General features: G+C 42.8%; 1 long non-coding RNA gene across 2 annotated transcripts in view; it reads right to left on the reverse strand.

Annotated features, from left to right (window-relative positions):
* Positions 1 to 8,593: 8,593 nt before the first annotated feature.
* LOC139084003 (uncharacterized) overlaps positions 8,594 to 19,967 on the reverse strand; it is a 69,561-nt gene continuing 58,187 nt past the window's right edge. Inside the window, exons 2-3 of one of the 2 annotated variants that reach the window (XR_011541257.1) lie at positions 11,620 to 11,813; positions 8,594 to 10,898 (exon numbers count right to left, since the gene is read on the reverse strand). This is a non-coding gene — a long non-coding RNA (uncharacterized lncRNA). The remainder of the gene's footprint in view (positions 10,899 to 11,619; positions 11,814 to 19,967) is intronic. The other variant, XR_011541258.1, reaches the window with a different exon arrangement.

The raw sequence follows: 19,967 nt of genomic DNA on the forward strand, positions 1-19,967 counted from the left end.
TATTCAGATTCTCTATTTCTTCTTGAGTCAGTTTTGGGAGGTTGTATGAGTCTAAGAATTTATCCATTTCTTCTAGGTTATCCAATCTGTGGCCATATAGTTTTTCATAGTTTTCTCATATAATCCTTTTTATTTCTGTGATATAAATTGTAATGTCTCCTCTTTCCTTTCTAATCTTATTTATTTGAGTCTTCTCTCTTCTTTTCTTAGTGAGTCTGGCTAAGGGCTTGTCAATTTTCTTTATCTTCTCAAAGAAGCAGCTTTTAGTTTCATTGATCCTTTCTATTGTTTTGTTTCATCTCTATTTCATTTATTTCTGCTCTAATTTTTATTTCCCCCCTTCTGCTGACTTTGCGTTTTGTTTGTTCTTCTTTTCCTAATTCTGTTAGGTCTATTTTAAGATTATTTGTTTGAGATTTTTCTCATTTGTTGAGGTAGGCCTGTATTGCTATAAATTTCCCTCTTAGCAGCACTTTTGCTGCATCTCATAAGAGTTGGTATGTTGTGTTTTCATTTTCATTTGTCTCCAGGTATTTTTTGATATCTCCTTTGATTTCTTCATTGATCCTATGGTTGTTCAGTAGCATATTGTTTAGTTTCCACATATTTGTGACTTTCCCAGCTTTTTTCTTGTAGTTGATTTCTAGTTTCACAGCATTGTGGTCAGAAAAGATGCTTGATATGATTTCAGTCTTCTTAAATTTATTGAGGCTTGCCTTGTTTCCCAATATATGGTCTATCTTTGAGAATGTTCCATGTGCACTTGAGAATAATGTGTATTCTGCTGTTTGGGGATAGAATGTTCTCTATATATCTATTAAGTCTATCTGGTCTAATGTTTCATGTAAGGCCAGTATTTCCTTGTTAACTTTTTCTGTCTGGATGATCTGTCCATTGATGTAAGTGGGGTGTCGAGGTCCCCTTCTATTATTGTGTTGCTGTCAATTTCTCCCTTTAGATCTGTTAGTAATTGCTTTTTGTACTTTGGTGCTCCTGTGTTAGGTGCATATATATTCATAAGTGTTATTTCCTCTTGGTGGAATGTCCCTTTTATCATTATATACTTCCCCTCTTTGTCTCTCATTGTCTTTTTTACCTTGAAGTCTTCTTTGTCTGATATAAGTATGGCAATGCCTGCTTTCTTTTGCTTGCCATTTGCTTGGAGTATCATCTTTCTTCACTCTGAGCCTGTGTCTGTCTTTAGAGCTGAGATGTGTTTCCTGAAGGCAGCATCTTGTTGGGTCTTGTTTTTTAATCCATCCAGCCACTCTGTGTCTTTTGATTGGAGAATTCAATCCGTTTACATTTAGAGTGATTATTGATATATGCAGGCTTAATACTGCCATTTCATCTCTTGCTTTCCAGTTGTTCTATATTTCCATTGTTTCTTGTCTCTTGTCTCTCTGATTGCCATTTCATTTTGGTGATTTACTGTGATGGTTTTCTCAGTTTCCTCTTTATTCATGATTTTTGACTCTGCTCTGATTTTTTGTTTAGTGGTTACTATGAGGTTTGTAGAAAAGCTCTCATAGATGAGATAGTCCGCTTTCTGATAGCCTTTTATCTCCATGAGCCTGAGCAGGTTCCATCCTTAACCTCTTTCCCTTCTGAGTTATTGTCACAAATTATTCTTTCTTGTGTTGTGAGTTTGTGACTGAATTGAAGTTTTTATAATTATTTTTGATGTTTTCCTTCCCTTTATCTTTTATGTTATTAAGTATTTGCTAACCTCTTCTCATAGAGAGCTGCAATTTTCTGATTTTATCTGTCTACTTATCTCCCTGCTCAAGACTTTGTAAACCTTTGCCTTTTTGTTTCAGGTAGAAGGAGGGCTTCCTTTATCATTTCTTATAAGGGAGGTCTAGTGGGGATGAACTTCCTCAGCTTCTGTTTATCTGGAAAAGCTTTTATGTCTCCATAGTATCTGAAGGATAGTTTTGCCAGATAGAGTATTCTTGGCTGAAAGTTTTGTCTTTCAGTATTTTGAATATATACTTCCATTCTCTCCTAGGCTGTAAGGTTTCTGCTGAGAAATCTACTGAAAGCCTGATATGGATTCCTTTGCAGGTTATTTTCTTCTGCCTTGCTGCCCTTAATATTTTTTGTTTGTTATTGACTTTTGCCAGTTTTACTGTTATGTGCCTTGGAGAAGGTCTTTTTGCATTGAAGTAATTGGGAATTCTATTGGCTTCATGTACTTGTAAGTCTGGCTCTTCCCCAGGTGTGGGAAGTTCTCAGCTATTATTTCTTTGAACAAGCTCTCTGCTCCTTTCTCCTGCTGGAATACCTATAATCCTTATATTGATTTCCTAATTGAGTTGGATATTTCTTAAAGAATTTCTCATTAAAAAAAAATCTTAGTTTTCTCTCCTCCTCTACTTGAAGCATTTCTATATTTGTCGTCTAATTCACTAATTCTGTCCTTCATAACATCAGCCCTATTTTATATGGTTTCTAGATTATTTTTATCTCATTGTGTTCTACATATCCAGAATTTCCATTTGGTTTTTTTTAGAGTTTCAATCTCTTTGGTGAAGCATTCTTTCTGCTCATTAATTTTATTCCTGAGCTCATTGAATTATCTTGCTGAGTTTTCTTGTAACTCATTGAGTTTCTTTATGACAACTATTTTGAATTCTCTGTCATTTAGATTGTAAATTTCTGTGACTTCAGGATTGGTTTCTGGAGACTTGTCATTTTCCTTCTGCTCTGAAGTGTTACTGTAGTTCTTCATGGTGTTTGATGAATCGATCCTTTGCTGACACATTTGTGGTACTATCCCGTTGCAGATTCCACCTGCCACCACTTGAGGGGAGCAGCAGCTGTGTTTTCTGATGCCCCCCATCTGCTGGAAGTTGTGCAGGTAGGGCTGCTCTGCATTTTCCTGGGCTGGCTACAGCTGCTTTGCAGATTGCACCCATGTGGGCACGGCCTCTGTGCTGGGTGGAGGGGTTGCAATTGTGTGGGCAGGCCACTGTACTCAGCAGGGGACCAGCTGAGCTGATGTACTGGGCAGAAAGGGTGCCTATGCGGAGGCTGAGCCACCACTCGGTGGGTCCCACGGGCCACTGTGCTCTGCAGGCAGGGTGCTTTCTGAGTGGTTGGGGCACCTTCTCAGCTGTACTGCACTCAGTGAGTGGGTGCCTTCATGGGGGCTGAGCTGCTGCCACATGGTGTAGAGCATTCCCACCAGTGGGGCTGCCATGGCATGGTGGGCACCCCAATGGCTGAGCTACAACTCCTAAAGCATTCACACACAGGCCAGGCTGCCCTCGCCTCCTCTTACGGTTGCGCCAGCTGCTGTGTGAGGATCTGTGACCTGGCTTGCTGCCACCAGGGAGAGAGAGAGGTGTGCTCACCTAGTTTCACTGCCTCCCAAGGATCCAGTCCACCACCTTCAGATGCATGGCTGCCTGGACCTCTCAGACATCCTTTTGTGCTATGCAGGGAATCCTCTGCTGATTAATGAATGTCAGTTTCATTGGAACTTAAAGGGGAGAGACAAAGGGAACAGCTCACTATGCCATGATGCTGACGTCGCTCCTCAAATTGCTGACTATGTCTGTGTATTCAGGAAATTCTCTCCTTTTGCTCATCCTTACATTGGAAAGTCTATTTTATTTGTCCAGTGTTGAGGTTTCTGTGATAGGTTATGTATGACCTTTGTATAACTTCAAACTCAGATGAAGGGGCAAGTGCACACTTCAGATTTATTATAGTGGTACTTTTTGAATCAGTTAGAATTAGGATTGACTGTATCAGGAATATGAAATAACAGCATTTTAAATGAAATAGAAATTTGTTTATGTCTTCAGTAAAAATCTGGAGATAATTTAGGGCTGGTAAGGCTGCTCTCTCCAAGTCCTCAGGAATGCAGACTCCTTCTAGCTTTGGCACATAAGATAGAGTTCCAGCTTTTACATCCACATTCCAGGTAGCTTGATGGAGGAAAAGGGAAAGAAGAGACTAAGGTTTATGGAAGCTGCCACATGATACTTCTACTTACATTCCATTGGCCAGACCTTAGTCACATGACTGAATCCTACCTGCAAGGAAGGCTGGGAAATGTCCTTTTTCTTCTGAGCAACCATGTGCCCCACTAAACATTTCACTACGTAGGAAGAGGATAAGAACAGCTATGATGGGTGACCCTATGGTATCTGTCACTCTTTCACTGATCAGAGATACCTTCATCTCCTGGGGTAGAAGGAAGCAGCCACCAGAGGTGTCAAAGCAGGGATATTTACTTTTATGTGTGAATTGCTTTTTCTTGAGTGTAGTTGTCTGCATTAACCTCACTCATGCTCCTCTCTAATTTGCAGGACAGCTCTTGCTCTTCCTTTGGCAGGTCTTCTGTGTGTTTTGATGGACCATCCATCCATGTCAGGTATGGTCTGTTGCAACGTGATCCCAGTTCCTTTTGGATTATAGCACTCTGCCCTTCTACATGCTTTAGGAAGCTTGAAATCTGTCTGTTCACTGATTTCCCTCAAGAAATGCTGTAAGGTAGGGATTGTTTTCTGGGTTCCATTGGGGTTTCTTCCATTTACAACTCAGGCAGTCTTCTTTTCCATGTGGCATATTAGTAGTCCCTCCAGAAATATGGTACTGCTTGTGCTGTAATCTGCAGAAATTCCTGAAAATTGCTGGCATGTCAGTGGCACTGTTCCCTAGTTTCCAGTGATAAAATGGATTTTTCTCTATAATGGTTGATATGGAGAAATTACCTTTGATAATTTTAGTAGAAATTTTATTGGAAGGACATTAAGCATAAGGCTTATTATCACCATCATCAATCAGAATCCGTTCTTTGTCTTTCTTATAGTGTCATAGATTGTAACTTGGCATATCCCTTCCATGACTAGGCTACATGCAAAGTTGAGATATTAATATGCATAAGAATTTTAATATATTGGAATCACTTTATCCAGGAACCTCCAGAAGAGATAAACACTGCTGTGCTTAGAGCAGTTTGGACAACTAGAATAATAAATCCACTCAACTAACCTTCAGCGAAGGGAAATTTTTGTAAGGATGCACATAAACTCACTCTAGAACCGGAAAACCACCTGTACTGCAGGTAACTACTCTCTTGGCCTCTCTCTGCTGGGCCACATGGTTTCTCATAATGCTGCTGCTGCTTCTGTCCATGTCTGATCCAGTCTCCTAGCTTTCTAGCAGCTGGCTTCCTCCTAGCTTCAGTGCGCCCCTGGTCCCAAGTGGATACCAAAGTCCCAGGTCTGCCTTGAGCTCTTTCTGCTCAGCTCTAGCAGCTATTGTCTTATTCTTTACACATTCCCAAAAGAAGAATCTAATTGGCCTAGCTCAATTTTTCAAGCAGACTTTTTAAGCATAAATCATAGGTCACTGGACAGGCTTCTCTTAAGTCCAAGGCCACCCCAGTTCACATCAGCTGAGGTGTAGAGCAGTGTGAGAAGCATGTGGTACAGAACATGGCTGTTTAGAGCAGCAGGGGCTGGAGCTCTTGCTGAACTTGTCTGCAGTTGGCTCTGCCCTGGGTGTCATTAGGACTGCTCCACATTCACTGACTCCCTTAGCCAACCAGAATCAGTGCCAACCTCCTTATCAAGCATTCAGGGCTTCATATTCTTAAATGTGCCCACTTGTCAATCACGCCTCCCACGTTCACCCTCTTTGCCAGTCTGACTGAACTATTTGCCCCCAAACCCACCATAGACGTTCCTGCCTCCAGGCCTTTGCTTGTGCTGTGCCCACTTTGCCTTCCCTCCTGCAATCCTTCAAAGGCCAAATGAAGTTGCTCTTTCTTTATATCAATGACAGCTACTATTTGCTGAGTGTCTACCATGAACCAGGTATTCTCCAAGATACTTTACATATATAATGCCATTTAGGGGCCAGCCCCGTGGCCGAGTGGTTAAGTTCACTTGCTCCACTTTGGTGGCCCAGGGTTTCACTGGTTCGGATCCTGGGTGCGGACATGGCACCGCTCATCAGGTCATGTTGAGGCAGCGTCCCATATAGCACAACCAGAGGCACTCACAACTAGAATATACAACTATGTACCAGGGGGCTTTGGGGAGAAGAAGAAGGAGGAGGAGGAGGAGAAAAAGAAAAAGATTGGAGACAGATGTTAGCGCAGGTGCCAATCTTTAAAAAAAAAATTTCATTTAATCCACTTTACTTATCTTTCAAAATAGGTATCATTTCTCCCATGCTACAGGTGGGCAAAGGAGGCTTGGAAAAGTTAAATTGCTTACCCAAATTCACATAGGGAGTAAGTGTCAAAGTTGGGATTCTGAACCCAGGGCCTGTCTGACTTCAAAGTCTATATGCTTTCTTACACCATGCTTAATTATGAAGCATTTCCTGGTGACTTAAACCCATTGTTTACTTGCCTTCCTTTGAATAATACTTAATGTCTATTCTGAACAACTGATTTGACATTTAATAGATGATTCCTCATAATACTGATTGCCCTTTGGCGTGTAAACTTTCCCTCTGAGCTAGACTCTAAGCCAGTGGTTCTCGATGGGGGTGGCATGGCTCCTAGGAGGCATTTTGTAAATTTATGTGTGGGGACTGGTTATCACATTGATTGGGGAGGACCATTGTCACTTACTGTGCAGGGAATCATCCCACAACCCACAATGCTTTGTGATGTTCCACTAGACATCCAAGGTTAAAAACTTGTTTGTAATTATCTAAAGTTAGGTCTCAAACCTAACTTTGTATTACGTACAGACACCAAGTAATCTTTGCACAGTTTTAACATACAGAGAATTGTCCAGGGATGCAATGACCATTGTTAAAAAATAAAAAAGGGCAATTATACTTTGTTTACTTGCCTTTACCCGAGAGTTTTTCACCACTTCAGAAAATTACATCCACTGATGGCAGCACTACTTGTGGTATTTGAATCTCCAACAAAATACAGTTGTCAGTCAGCTTTATAGCTATTGCATTTACAATGATTCTATATGGAGACGAAAACTTCTGACCTCTCATAACTACTAGTGTAAGTTTCCTCAAGCATTTACATATTGAAATACATGCTGTTTTACTACAAACTCTTTTCCTTTTATTCCTCTTATATTACTGATGGGGCATCACATTGCTTTTTGTGAAATTATATGTGTAGGTAGGTTCTATCACGTGTGATAATATCTAGAGATGATTTCAATATAGTGAGGGGGATGTTGACACTATGTGTTGGGAGAGGAGAAGACTGAGAAGCAGGGCTCGAGCCCCGGGAGGGCAGGGACCAAGTCTCATGCTGGGTTGACTTCCCAGAACTCCTGGTGGAGCTCTATGTCCTTTGGAAACAGGGAAGCATTTGTGGAATCTAACCAAGGGCAGGAAGATGGCTCCAAACGAGCCCGCTAACTGCTAAGGCTGTGGGTAAGAAAGGTCCCTAACTCTCAGAGTTCATGCCTCTTTGACAATTGGATGGACACATGCTAAGACTCCTATTCTTGAACGTGCCCCTCGATCCCACACTTCTGAGCTTTGACTGTTTCTCTCTCTGGAAGCTCGTTTCCTCCCCCTGCCAATCTGCATGAGGACCAATCCAAGTCTATCTTTTAAGGCACAAGTCAAGAGTATTTTCCTGATCCTATCCTCTCCCCTCCCCACTCTTCCAAACTGAACTAATCTCTCTTTCGGACTCTCACAGTATTTTATCTGTACCTCTTTTGTGGCACAGTGGATTTTTTAAAAAACTTTGTCTTAGAGTTCTTTATATATAGTCTCGTTATCCCACCCAGACAGTGAATTCTTGGCCATGGGGATCTGTTCCTGACTCACTTCTCTATCCCCACATAGAGCATGGGACCAGGCACAGAGTAGATGTTCAATAAAGAGTTGCTGCATGAATAAGTGAATTGCTGAAAAGCAGTCCTTTATGAAGCTGGGAGGAAAGATGGTTCAGAGGAATGGATTCTTTACGGTGGGTTAGAATGGGCCAGAATTTCTCTTGAACAGCTTTTCCTAGAACTTTGCCTCAAGGAGCCTTGTGCTAATCCTAAAGGGGGAACACCTGGAATGGTACACAAATGCATTTATTCCTGTTCAGAGAAACAATGTTAATGTGCTCAGCGGGGCAGCCTCCTCTCTAACCTCCAGCCCACTGATTTTTTTTTTTTAAAGATTTTATTTATTTATTTTTTCCTTTTTTCTCCCCAAAGCCCCCCAGTACATACTTGTACATTCTTCGTTGTGGGTCCTTCTAGTTGTGGCACGTGGGATGCTGCCTCAGCGTGGTTTGATGAGCAGTGCCATGTCCGTGCCCAGGATTCAAACCAAAGAAACACTGGGCCGCCTGCAGCCGAGCACACGAATTTAACCACTCGGCCACGGGGCCAGCCCAGCCCACTGATTTTTGAAGATCCATACACCAGTCAGCGTGTTGATCAAATCGCTTGTGGTTTCACCAAGGAAGTATGGCTCATGCCTGATATTTCAAAACTGAGACCTCAGAGATGGGTCTCCTTGAAGTTTGTGTATTTTATCAATGATGGGCCAATGAACATCCTGGGTGGATAGGGCTGCCCCTACTTTTTGATTCGTTTTTGTTGCGGAAAGGACCTCCTGATGTTTCTGGAAGAGGAGGGCAAAGCGTTCACTTTGTTTATTTCATACAATGAAATAAAAGGTGAGCAAGAAGTACAGAATAAAGAGAACAATAAAAAAAACTTTCGTATAATTTCCCTCCTAAGCATTCTCTTGCCTTGATGACCTTAACACAGTCCTTTGAGGTCTGGGGATTTTCACTCGCATTATTTGGATGAGGAAATATAACAAAACGTGTCTACCTAAACATTTGAAGGAGTTGGGTTATAAGTATTAAGGAGGAAATAGTATCTCCTTTTCTGAGAAGCCGGTTTAGAAAGATCTGAATGGCAGGCGGGTAAATGTCCTTCAGAAGCCAAGCACTGGCCTGAAAGGGCTCCTAAGAGTCTGATAAATCAGAAGAATAACATAAGAAAAACAGAGTAATAGTATAGTAATAAAATCTACCTTTTATTGAACTCTGTCTCCTACTGGGCCCCATGCTAAATGCTTTACATACATGGTCTATTCTAACCTTTGAAAGAAAAGAGCCTGTGAGGTCGGGTATCATTAGCCCTATTTTATAGGCGAGAAGACTGTGGCTCAGAGATGCAGGGCACTCGCTCAAACCCCCGTGAGTTAGCAAGCAGAAGAGCTTAGATTCAACTCCAGCTTGGTGCAGCTCTAACGCCCATGCTCTTCTAGGACGTTCTGAAGACAATCACGTCCCTGGAGTCTCTTTGCCCTGTAGGGACGCCCTTCTTTTACAAAACCAAAAGAGACACGGCTCAGGCAGCAAACAGAGGCTTTTTTCCTTCACAGGAAAAAAAAGTCTCCTGCACCCCAGATCAATAAACCCACAAGAAGAGCAGGAGGAAGGCCAGGGCCTCTGAGTCCGCCTTCACCTGCGGAAGAAAGCGCAGAGATTCCTCCTGGGGACCTTGGGCCCTGTTTTTTCTCTTGTTTTGGAAAGAGGCTTGTCTGTCAAGCTTTGATTCAGAACAGGAGTGCATTCAGAGGCATCCTCTGGCGAGGCTGGGAAGCTGCTCACATCCCCGGAAAATTCAGTGGGAGAAAAAGTTTATGGAAGCGAGTAGGAGTTTATTCAACAGTGTCTGAGGCCTTTCAGAAGCATGAGTGAGTGTCTATAAAGGGGCAGTCAAGCATAGGCTGGGAATTATCTCTGTTGGGTGCCTACCTGTGACAGGCCCTCAAGAGCTGCTAAGAGGCTCATTCAGTGCCCACGGGACAATGGCCAGTGGGGACAAACAATTCGAAGGAGTCTATCATTCTGGTGGTGTTATCTTTAGTACTGAATAAAACCGGAGTTCCCCCTTTCTGCCTCCTAGTCAGCACTATTTTTAGGAGCCAGTGGTACTTTTCAACTCTCTTTCACTATTTTCAACAGGTTCACAAGGGCACGAAGTGCAGTATATAAAAAGAGGATAATGACTTGACTCGAGCGCAGGAAAAGGCCCAATGAACAGCGCAGCCAAGCTTGCCAGGACTAGAATAGATGAAAGTTTGGAGAAGAGTCAAGAAGAAATGGCTTTGTCTGCCTGGAGAAACTGCCCATTTTAGATACAGTACTTCTGCGATGCTAAAGCAGACTTTCTGAAGTCCAAAGTTTAGAGGAGAAAGAGTGAACTTTGAAGAGTAAAGAGTGAGAAGCTGGAATTATGCTAGGTGGCTCCTTGGCTGAGCTGTTCACAGTTGTCTCTTGTGGGCTGTTACTACATGGATGCTGAAGCATTAGCTTTCTTCGCGGGGCTGTATCCATGGTGTGTGAGCTGTGCAGCCACACAGGATCCCAGACTCAGAAGGGCCTGCCCTTGGTTTAATGCTCTGCCGTAGCCCTCTTGAAATTCTTAATAATTTTTGAACAAGGGACTCCACATTCTCATTCTGCACTGGGGTCAGCAAATTATGCAGCTCGTCCTGGATTAGAGAGTCAAAGGACTGTCACATCACGCAGTCCCAGACACCGGGCCTTTGCTGTGTCAGAATGATATGACGAATTAAAAATATAAATTATATTATATAAACCCGCAAATTGTGTAGCCAGTCCTGTTTTTCGTTTTAGCTTGTGTTTTCATTCCCTGTGTTGTTCCTGTTATAGGGAGAGAATTGCTGCTGGATTTTTTATTTTTTTCATGCATGCTATTTAAAAATTTTCCCAAGGAGGCAGCGTCTTTGTCCAAAACTGTGTCTGTGTTTTCTGATTAATTCTGTGCTTCATATTCCACAATGGATCCCTCATTCACGATTCCCTTCTGTGATTCCATGGCCAGAGGCTCAGGAGGAAATGAGGTCCTTATTGGTCTCTAGGGGGAGCTGGATTCATTTTGGGGAGCCTTTTTCTTGGTCTGCTGGGTATGGAGAGGGACAAAAGAGAAGTCAGCCTTCTTGTCGCTCAGAGGACAAAGATCATACTGCCTGCTATTTCTAAGCCCATACACAGCCCCAAAGTTGGTGACGGCCAGAGTAAGACGACATTCACGCAAGTAGGGGAGAAACTAAATTTAACACTGTGGGGCAGTGTCTCCCACATCAAACTCAGAGTGGGGCCAGGGGCACACCCCGGACAATGCCCTGCTCAAAATAAAGATTATGTATTAATGACGTTTAACTCCACTGACTTTGCATCTGAGGGTTGAAGAGAGATATTGCTCCAACTATGTTATGTAAACTTTCCACCCTTCAAAAATTTTCCAATTCTAAGAGGAAGTTATTGTGAATATTAATAATAATAACAACAGACATAGGAAACACCGAGATAACGATCACAGATGTGGCTTCAAATCTTGATTCCTGCATTTCTAACTGTGACCCTGGGTAATTTCCTAACCTCCGTGATCCATGGTTGCTTCATCTCAAAAAGATGGAGGTGATAAGGGCCATCCTGCACCCCAAGGCTTTCATGAGTCTCAGACTTGGCTAACGAGTGTCTTAAACTGCTTGAAAGTGGAGAACTTTGTCATAAATGGTTAAAGGCAATTCTCAGGATTCCAGACTCCATTATTGGACACAGAGTCCTTCCCACCTCTGCCCCCTCCCCCTATTCTTCCTTCTTAAGCTTCTCAGTCTTACCGTGCTCACGGAGTGTATCGGGGCCCCACATCTGGACCGTCCAGGCCGCCTGCAGGAGCCGGAACCTCTGTGGAGGGAGGGTCCTGGGGGCCCCACTCCCAGCCTCAACACCCAGTCATCTTCGTGGGGTGACCATCCCGATGGCCATCGTTCCCTAGCCACCGGGGTGTTACCTCACAGATGGAGGACCCGGTCTGTGGGAAAGAAGAGACCATGACTTATCGGAACATATGGTTTCTTAATTCAAGTTAAAATGTCTGAACCCTGTTGCATCTGGTGCCATTTTAGTTTGTTAAAAATGCCACACAAGGCTGTGACTAAAGGGGAAGAAATGGAGAAAAATACAGTTATTACACACTCAAGAGCCGGGTTTTGCGGCTCATTACCCAGTGGCCTCCGTGACTAATTAGGTTTTGTCACTGTTGCTGGGTCATTATGCCTTAATTTTTTTGCATAGTTATTCAGCCGTCACTTGAGAAAAAATGAAGTAGAGAAATACCCTTCTCTGTCTCTCCTCCTCTGAATCACTCAGGCTAAAAAACTCTCCGGGCAGAGTGTACCCGAAACTGATGAAATGATCATTTTGCCACAAAGGGACAAAGAAGTGTTAGTGGATTAAAGAGGCGCTTCTTTATCTGATGGCAAAGACCTCATTGAGGAGTGGAGGGCACGATTCAGTGGGGAAGATCATTAACTTTGAAGTCAGTCATCCAAAGATAATGTTTGTCCCTTTGCTGCCTTTGTTGCCCAACTGGCCTTAGCAACCTCTATTTTTTAACTCATCCTTGAAAAACTGGGGGAAAATGCATAATAAAATAAAGGGCTTAGGTCTCCTACAGGCCGGAGGCCTAGGTTAATTTTTGCTGGCAGCAGAGGAAATTGAAGACACCATGGTATTAGCACAGGGGGGCTTGTGTTGGGTCCAGGATAGTAAAAGGACCCATGGTGAGAGGGGAGACATTGGTGTCAATCATGGGGTGGGACACCACAATGGCTGGTAATTGGCGTGGGTCCACCTTCTACGTCTGTCCTGCTGAGCCCGCAGCCCCCAGCCCACTCTTGAGCCCCACTGCTAACAAGTAAACAATTTATCAGGGTTAGGTCTCCTGCGGGTTGCCCCATCACACGCTCCATTCAGCCCCGGTACCCCCCCAACCCCCGTGCCAGCCCCACCACACACACAAAAATTTACGTACACCATGCAATTTGGGGCAGACGCACCATGTAACAACAAATTTACAACAGGCCTACCATGAAAATGGCTGTGTCAATATAGCTGCAAACTGGGGTGGCAGAGCAGCTGTGTCAGGCTAGAACTGGTGGCCCCCAGAGGATGTCAGGGGGAGAGGGTCACAGGCATTGGATCATATCGGAGCTAATTATGACCCCTGCGTTTTTGACACAGTAACTCACACAGATGTTCACTAGAATCAATCAATGTCTTATAAGTAGCCTAGCCATTTTCATGTCATTCTTGGGATTTGTTTATTCTGAGCTTCATTTTTTTAATGAGTCGTGGCTCTTCAAGAACCGAAGTACAGGGCTTGGGGCCTGCGATGAGGATTTGGATGGAGTCGGCTGTTGTATACACAACGGGACACTAGCCTATTCGTCAACCCCAGCTCTGTCTCCTCCGCCAGCTGTGTGACTTTGCTCAGGTCACCAGTTCCTCACCTGATGGGCGCATTTTGCAGATTGCATAAGGTTTTTTGGAGCTATGTGTCCTCTGTATAAAGAGGGAGGTAACTTTCCTTGAGCATCTCCTCCATGCGGTGCTTCCCCTCATTTAATCCCACGACAACTGCAGGAAGGAAATGTCATCTACCTTTCACAGATCAGGCAAGTGAGGCTTCAAAAAGGAAAGGGCGTAGGAGGTACCACAAATGGAATGGGAGCCAGGGCTGTCTGACTAAAGTGGGTTCTGTTTCCCTGCTGTTTTGCTAGGAACCAGATGCTCTCGGGGAATTTTAAATGCACACGCTCATGTTCAGATTGAAAAAACACAATTCTGCCTCCCAGAAAATATTTCTTTGGACGGTTGGGGTCAGGAGAGACATTCCTTTGACATGGGCAGATCTGGTCAATACAAGGCTTTTTTGTTTGTTTGTTTATCAATTTCAAATATCCTGTCATTGACTTTCACTGTGAGATTTTTATCCAATCCACACTGCCCTCAATTACTAGACACATTATTTCACGTGCCACCAAGAAACACAAATTCCTGCCATTTATAATTTTAGTGTATTATTAATTAGGACTTTGACTATTTAGGAGATATTAAAATGTAGAAAATTGTGCATTTTAGATTGCACAAAAAAGTCAGCTTCCTGACTTCCTGTACGTATCAGGAGGAATGTAGTCTTTCTCTCCTGTTGAAAGGCAAACTGAGGCATATTAAAAAATTCCAGAGTTTATTTGAGCAAAAGTCCATTTGAATCAGGCAGTGACAAACTTGAAGTGGTTAGGACGGCTCCACCAACAGGAGCTGGGGGAAAGCCTTTCACAGAGAAGAGGTGGAAGCAAGGTGAGGAAATTATTTGATTGGTTCAGCTTAAAGTCTAGTTGGATTTTCTGATTGGTTGTCCTTAGGTTTCAGTTTCATAAGCTTGAGACCTTTACAGGGTTGGGTTTTGGTTTGCTTATGTAGGCCACCATGGCATTAGAGCCACCTCAGGCTAATGGCCTCCTCGTTTAATTAACTTAACACTCGTTTCCACCCCGGTGGCACTGTCTTAGAGCTCCCTTGTGCCTGTGTGATAGTCATGTGGTGTCATTTCATGGATATGGCATAGGACTACCCAACAGCAGGTTGCCATGGCCTGCAAAGAACCGTGTCTGGGAAAAGACCCTCCACTAGGCAAAGTAAGACACTAAGAGGATGGATGCAGATATAGACACTTCGAAGTACAGTTCACCAGGCTGAACACAGAGCAATTTTATAGCTTTCTTAAAATAAAAAAAGGGCATTGTTAATGTTAAAAGATATGGAAAAGCAAAAAGAAGTTTTTAGAAATTGCCATAATTCTTCCATTCAGAGATGCTAAAAGTTAACATTCTGGACTTCTTCCCTTTGTTTTTTTCCAATGCATAATTTTTTTTTCTTAATGATATAAACTGCTTCCACTTTATTAAATTTTCTTCTATAGATAACTTTTTTCATTTTTTGATTATGGACAATTTCAAACATATACAAATATAGAGAAACTGGCATAATGAACTCCAATAGTATAATAAAGAGTATAATGGATGAATACTATAATGAATTAACATATCCTTCTGCCCTGTGTATTTCTTGTGAATTGGCATGTATATCTTGAAGTGTGGGCCAGCAGCATCAACACCTAGGAACTTGTTATAAATGCAAATTCTTGGGCCCCATCCAGACCTTTGAATCAGAGACTTTGGTTGAGGGTCCCAGCAATCTGTGTTGTAGCAAGCCCATCTGGTGATTTGAATGCACACTAGAGCATGGGAGCCACAGAGCTAGAGGCGTGGTCAGACTGGGGATTGATTTTCTGGCATGACTGCTCCGCAGGAGGTGCCATGTACTTCCATCAGGAGGCACATGGTGTCTGCGTGTCTTTGTCTTGTGGTGGTTCTAACCGTCAATGGTCATCCCTACATCAAGGCTTCTCATCCTCAGCGCTATTGAAATGTTGAGTCAGGTGACTCTCTGTGGTGGGGACTGTCCTGTGCATTGTCATATGTGTAGCTGCATCCCTGGCCTCTACTCTCTCATTGCTATAAGCACCCCTTCCCCAAGTGTGACAACCAAAATTGTCTTCAGACCTTGCCAAACGTCCCCTGAGGGGCAAGATCGCTCCATTTGAGAACCACTGAGCTAGACTCAGGATTTCCTTTGGGGTTGCAAAATACTGATATTCTAAATATATCACTCAGTCTTCATTTATTAGCTGGTGTGCTTTTACAAAGACAAATGTCCCCTCAGCAGCTAATGACTTAGGGTGAGGGCCAATAAGTTCCACGAGGAAGGCAGGATCAATGCTTAATTTTTGTCCTTTATTTACCAGTTCTTAAAATAGTGAATTCGTTCTCTAGGACTTTCCAAAGATCACAAATGAAGTTTCATTTTGGAGTCTTTTGATTATCACCTTGAGTTATGAATGTAACCATATTTAATGTGTTCACCCCTTGATGTTATTATTCTCGTTGATATTCAGATTGTCCCAGCTTTGGTCAGTAGAAGACTCTTCAAGTTGGCCTAATTTAAATGGCTGTAGACAACGTAATGATGTGTTTGAAAGGCAAGGCAAGTAGTGTTTGCAAGTCAGATCAGCAGTAGTAATATCAGGGAAGACTGGCCCCAGGTGACACATTGTGACATATTCCTTCTTTTATTCATTCGTTCCTTCAGCAAATACACCTTGAACCCCATCTCCCTGCCAAGCCCGGTGCTAAACACTGAGAATGTGATGCTGAAGAAGAGAATGCTCTCTTCTTTCATAGGTAGAGTGACCAGGTAATTTCCTCTTTGAGCCAGGGCCCTTTAAGAGTGTAATAATTACACTGGGTCAATAGGCATAAACTGGGACTGTCTTGGGCAAACTTACGGAGATTATACTCTCCTGGCCAGACCCCAGCTGCTGGGCTGTGTTTCAAGAGCAGAACTCAAACCCCAGGTTTGGTCTGACTGTTGAGGAGGATCCTCATCCAGGCAGCCAAGTTGCTGGTCCAGTTACCAAGCTCCAGGGAAGAAGACAGAAGCCAAGTTATCAAAACCTCACCAGCCCAAGGTCAGCCCAAGCCCAGACAAGCAGGAACAGAGATGATGCTCAAACCCCAAAGTTTAGACTAAGCTCCCTTTGATTCAGAATTTGAAGGTCAGAATTTATCCTGCAGACTGGGGCAAAATTAAAGCCAGAGATAGGCACTAAATGACCACAGTGGTGAGTCTGCGAGGGCCTGATGGATTGCGTGCTGTCTTCTACCCCTTCTCGAAGGCAAGTTTTTCAGGGTCTTTGGACCTCTTCCCCTTTGCTAAAGGCTTCAAAATATAGGCCTCGGTGGATTCTTATCCCTTGTTCATACGAGGATGGGGAGGGACCCTAACTACTTTAGCCCATCCCTATATCTTGAATGCCCCTCACTTCAGCAATGAGAGCCCATTTTCTGACATTTATACTATTTAACAGGCTACTAGTTTCACTAATAACATCCCCTTTTTGACACCCAGTATACCAATTTACAATGAGTGAGTTATTGATCAAGAATGACTTGGCCTCCTCTGGAGAGTATCTTTTCTGAAATAGCATCAGCTGACCGGTCCTGGATAGTGTGTTCTTGACAACATGTGAGCAGACTACTCCTAGAGTTAACAGTTGAAGCCCATCCATACTCTCATATGGTTACACTGAAGTATTTTAAAGCACTACAGACATTTGTAACCCCTATACTGCTGACCACTATACTGAGCTGTCAAGAAGAAAAGTCCCAGGATCATAGAAGCAGAGAGGCGAGAGTCTTTCCCTAGCAGTTTTATATGCTAGCCTCTCATTTCACCTCTCAGAACCTCAGTTTCCTCATCTAAAATGGGGAAACTAACACAAATATAGCCAAAGCTAACACAATACAAGATTGTTGTGAGTTCAAGTGAAATCTAAATTGTCATCCTCTCATTATGTTTCTGTCTACTGACCTGTCCCCAGATTCTTGGAATCAATTATTTAAGTTAACTTGATGATTGATAAATCCTAAAAGTGAGAAATAAGTTGAGTCTCCAATTCAGACTCTCTATGATAACCTGCATGTGGTAAAAAATGAAATTTAGCCAGTACAGGACTAAACATCCCTATATTTCAAACATCCTGAAGTGTTCCTGATTTTTTTCAGATTTCATGTGAAGGTTGAATAGGTCTGGTCTGAGCTTTGGTTTGGAAATTAAGCCCTACTAATTAACATTTGCCTAATCCCCCCTGTGGATCCAGGGTTGTGTTCTCAAAAAAGGGAAAACCAGCTGATTATTAGGGCTTTGATATGAGATTCTAGACATCCAGAGCTGTCCCCCTATTTCAGAGTCTTTGGTGGTGAGAGACCAAGCGCTTGGGAGATTAACTTAATGTTTCAATACCACATTCTATCCTTTGTTGTGCAAAAGAGAAGATTCTGACTCTTTTTCCAAGAATGGAAACCTCTTTCCTCTCTGCAGGAACGCACATAACCAAGATTGCCTCTTATTGCATTACCTTTATCAATTTTTCTTTGGACAGTCTCCCTTTTGCAATTAAAAAAAAATAAAACGAGGTCCTATTGAAATCAACATTTCCTTTTTATGCAGTTTTCTGCCTGCTCTGTGGATCCATTTCCTCATCTGTCAAAATAGACAAAATGGTTCCCCACGCAACTGACCCACAGAAATTCTAAGGACTCAGTATTTGAAGTAAGCCAGCTTTGGAAAAGGAAGTCTAAAGTATGCAAGCCACTATTTGTAGAGCATATGTGAAGTTTTCATCCATAAATTTGTATTTTTATGTGTTTATTCAGCAAATGTGTATTGAATGCCTTCTATCTGCCAGGTACAAATGCGAATAAAATAGTCCCCGCCCTTAATGAGCGCCCAGTATGCTGGATACAGACTCTTCTCTGCACGCCCCCCCACCTTTTTTTTTTTTTTTTTAATCACTTTTTAATCCTTCGTGAGTCTCAGCAGTGTCTGCTCAACGGTGACATGAGCCCAGACTGTGTCGCCGGGTCTCAAGATCGAAGGAGTAGAGACTGGCTTAAGCTGCCCAGTGATTACTGACTATGAGAGAAACAATTGGCGAACATTGCTGATTCTATTCATTCCCCGATGAATGGTTGAAAAGTAAACCATTTAAGTTATTTCAATGCTTCAAATTTTTGTGAAACAAGGATGGTATAAATTCATACACAGGTTTTTCAGCTTAATTCAACTCATAGTTACTGCGATTCTCCAAGCTCTCGAGTACCGGCCCTGGCACGGCTCCACCATCGTCTTCTTTCACAAGGCAGTGGGCAGTAGACGTCGAATGGGCTGGTTAATTCACGCCCAAGCGCCTGATGTCCCGCCGACAAAATCCTAATCGCATGCATTTGGAAGGCACTGTGCATATTTGATTTCCTATTAGCAATATATCTGGGCTATTCGATTTTGGTCTTTGATTCAGGTAAACCAAATAAAAACAAAACAACACAACAAAAATAAAGGAAAGGATGTTGTGATTCAGAAATTGCAGCTGTGCCCTGTAAGCCACTCTGCCCCGGAATGCTGTTGCCAATAGGATGCTGATGATATCTTCGATCATTATCTGGCTTCCAGTGTTGCGAAGTTGCCGCCTCTGGGCCTCTGTTTCGTATGTAACTGATGTCTAAAATCTTCCTATTGTGAAAATATATGGTTCTATTTCTGTGCAGTCACCAAGTACAAATGAAGAACTACTCTATTGTGGAATTGTCATTTCTAAAGGAAACGTCTGAAGTGGCTGTTAATACTTACTCCAGAGTCTGATATGTAAGGGGCTAATTTCTTCTCCCGGAGGCAATGGCTGTAGGAGAGGGCATGAGGTTTGGAGTCAGCGTGTCCTCATCGTCTAATATCTGCGGGACCTAGGAAAATGGTTTCTCCACGAGTTCTCAGTCTCCCCGTCTAAAAGGGGTAATAAAATGTGGAACTTACAGAGTTTGTGTGAGGATCAAGAGAGATGATGTATGCTATTGTAATGTGTAAGGAGCAATCCAAACGTTGATTGCACTTAACACCTTATTTCTAGTTAGTGACCTTCATTACGCTCTCTGGTGCTAGTTGCCACATTATATCACCTCGGGTACTTGCGGCAAATTGATGTTATTGTCACAGGATTAAAGCTTGAGTTCTTGTTTTTTCTGCTCCCTCTTATAGCTCTGCAAGTGCCTAGACCGTCCCAGATTCCGTAAGCTTGCCTGGAGCTCTTTCCATGGCTAAGAGTTGCAGTCCCTCTTGCAATCGCATCCGAGGGACATCTGCTCAGAGAAGCCAGTCAATATCGTGGAAAAGTTCAAAGAATGCAGACCATTAGTAGTGTCAGCTTTACAACCGGGAGGTAATGGCATTAAAGGGAATGGTCATAATACCCAACAATAGTGACCTCATTAACCAGTGATTTATCATGATGAAAAGACCTGTTTAACCTTTGGTCTCCACAAGCTTTCTCCTTTTAACAAAAAGGTCTATTATTTCAAGATGTCAGGAGATAATTTGTGAGTTGTTAAAGGACAGGTTCAATTACTCTTAAGACAATTATATGGAAACTGTATTCACTGCAAGGTGCCTACACAACAATTTTTGTTTTCCTTGGTCACTTTTCTGGGAACAAACAGAAAACACAGGAGTT

This window comes from Equus przewalskii, chromosome 6 (genome assembly GCF_037783145.1).
Source record: "Equus przewalskii isolate Varuska chromosome 6, EquPr2, whole genome shotgun sequence".
Classification (NCBI taxonomy): Eukaryota; Metazoa; Chordata; class Mammalia; order Perissodactyla; family Equidae; genus Equus; species Equus przewalskii.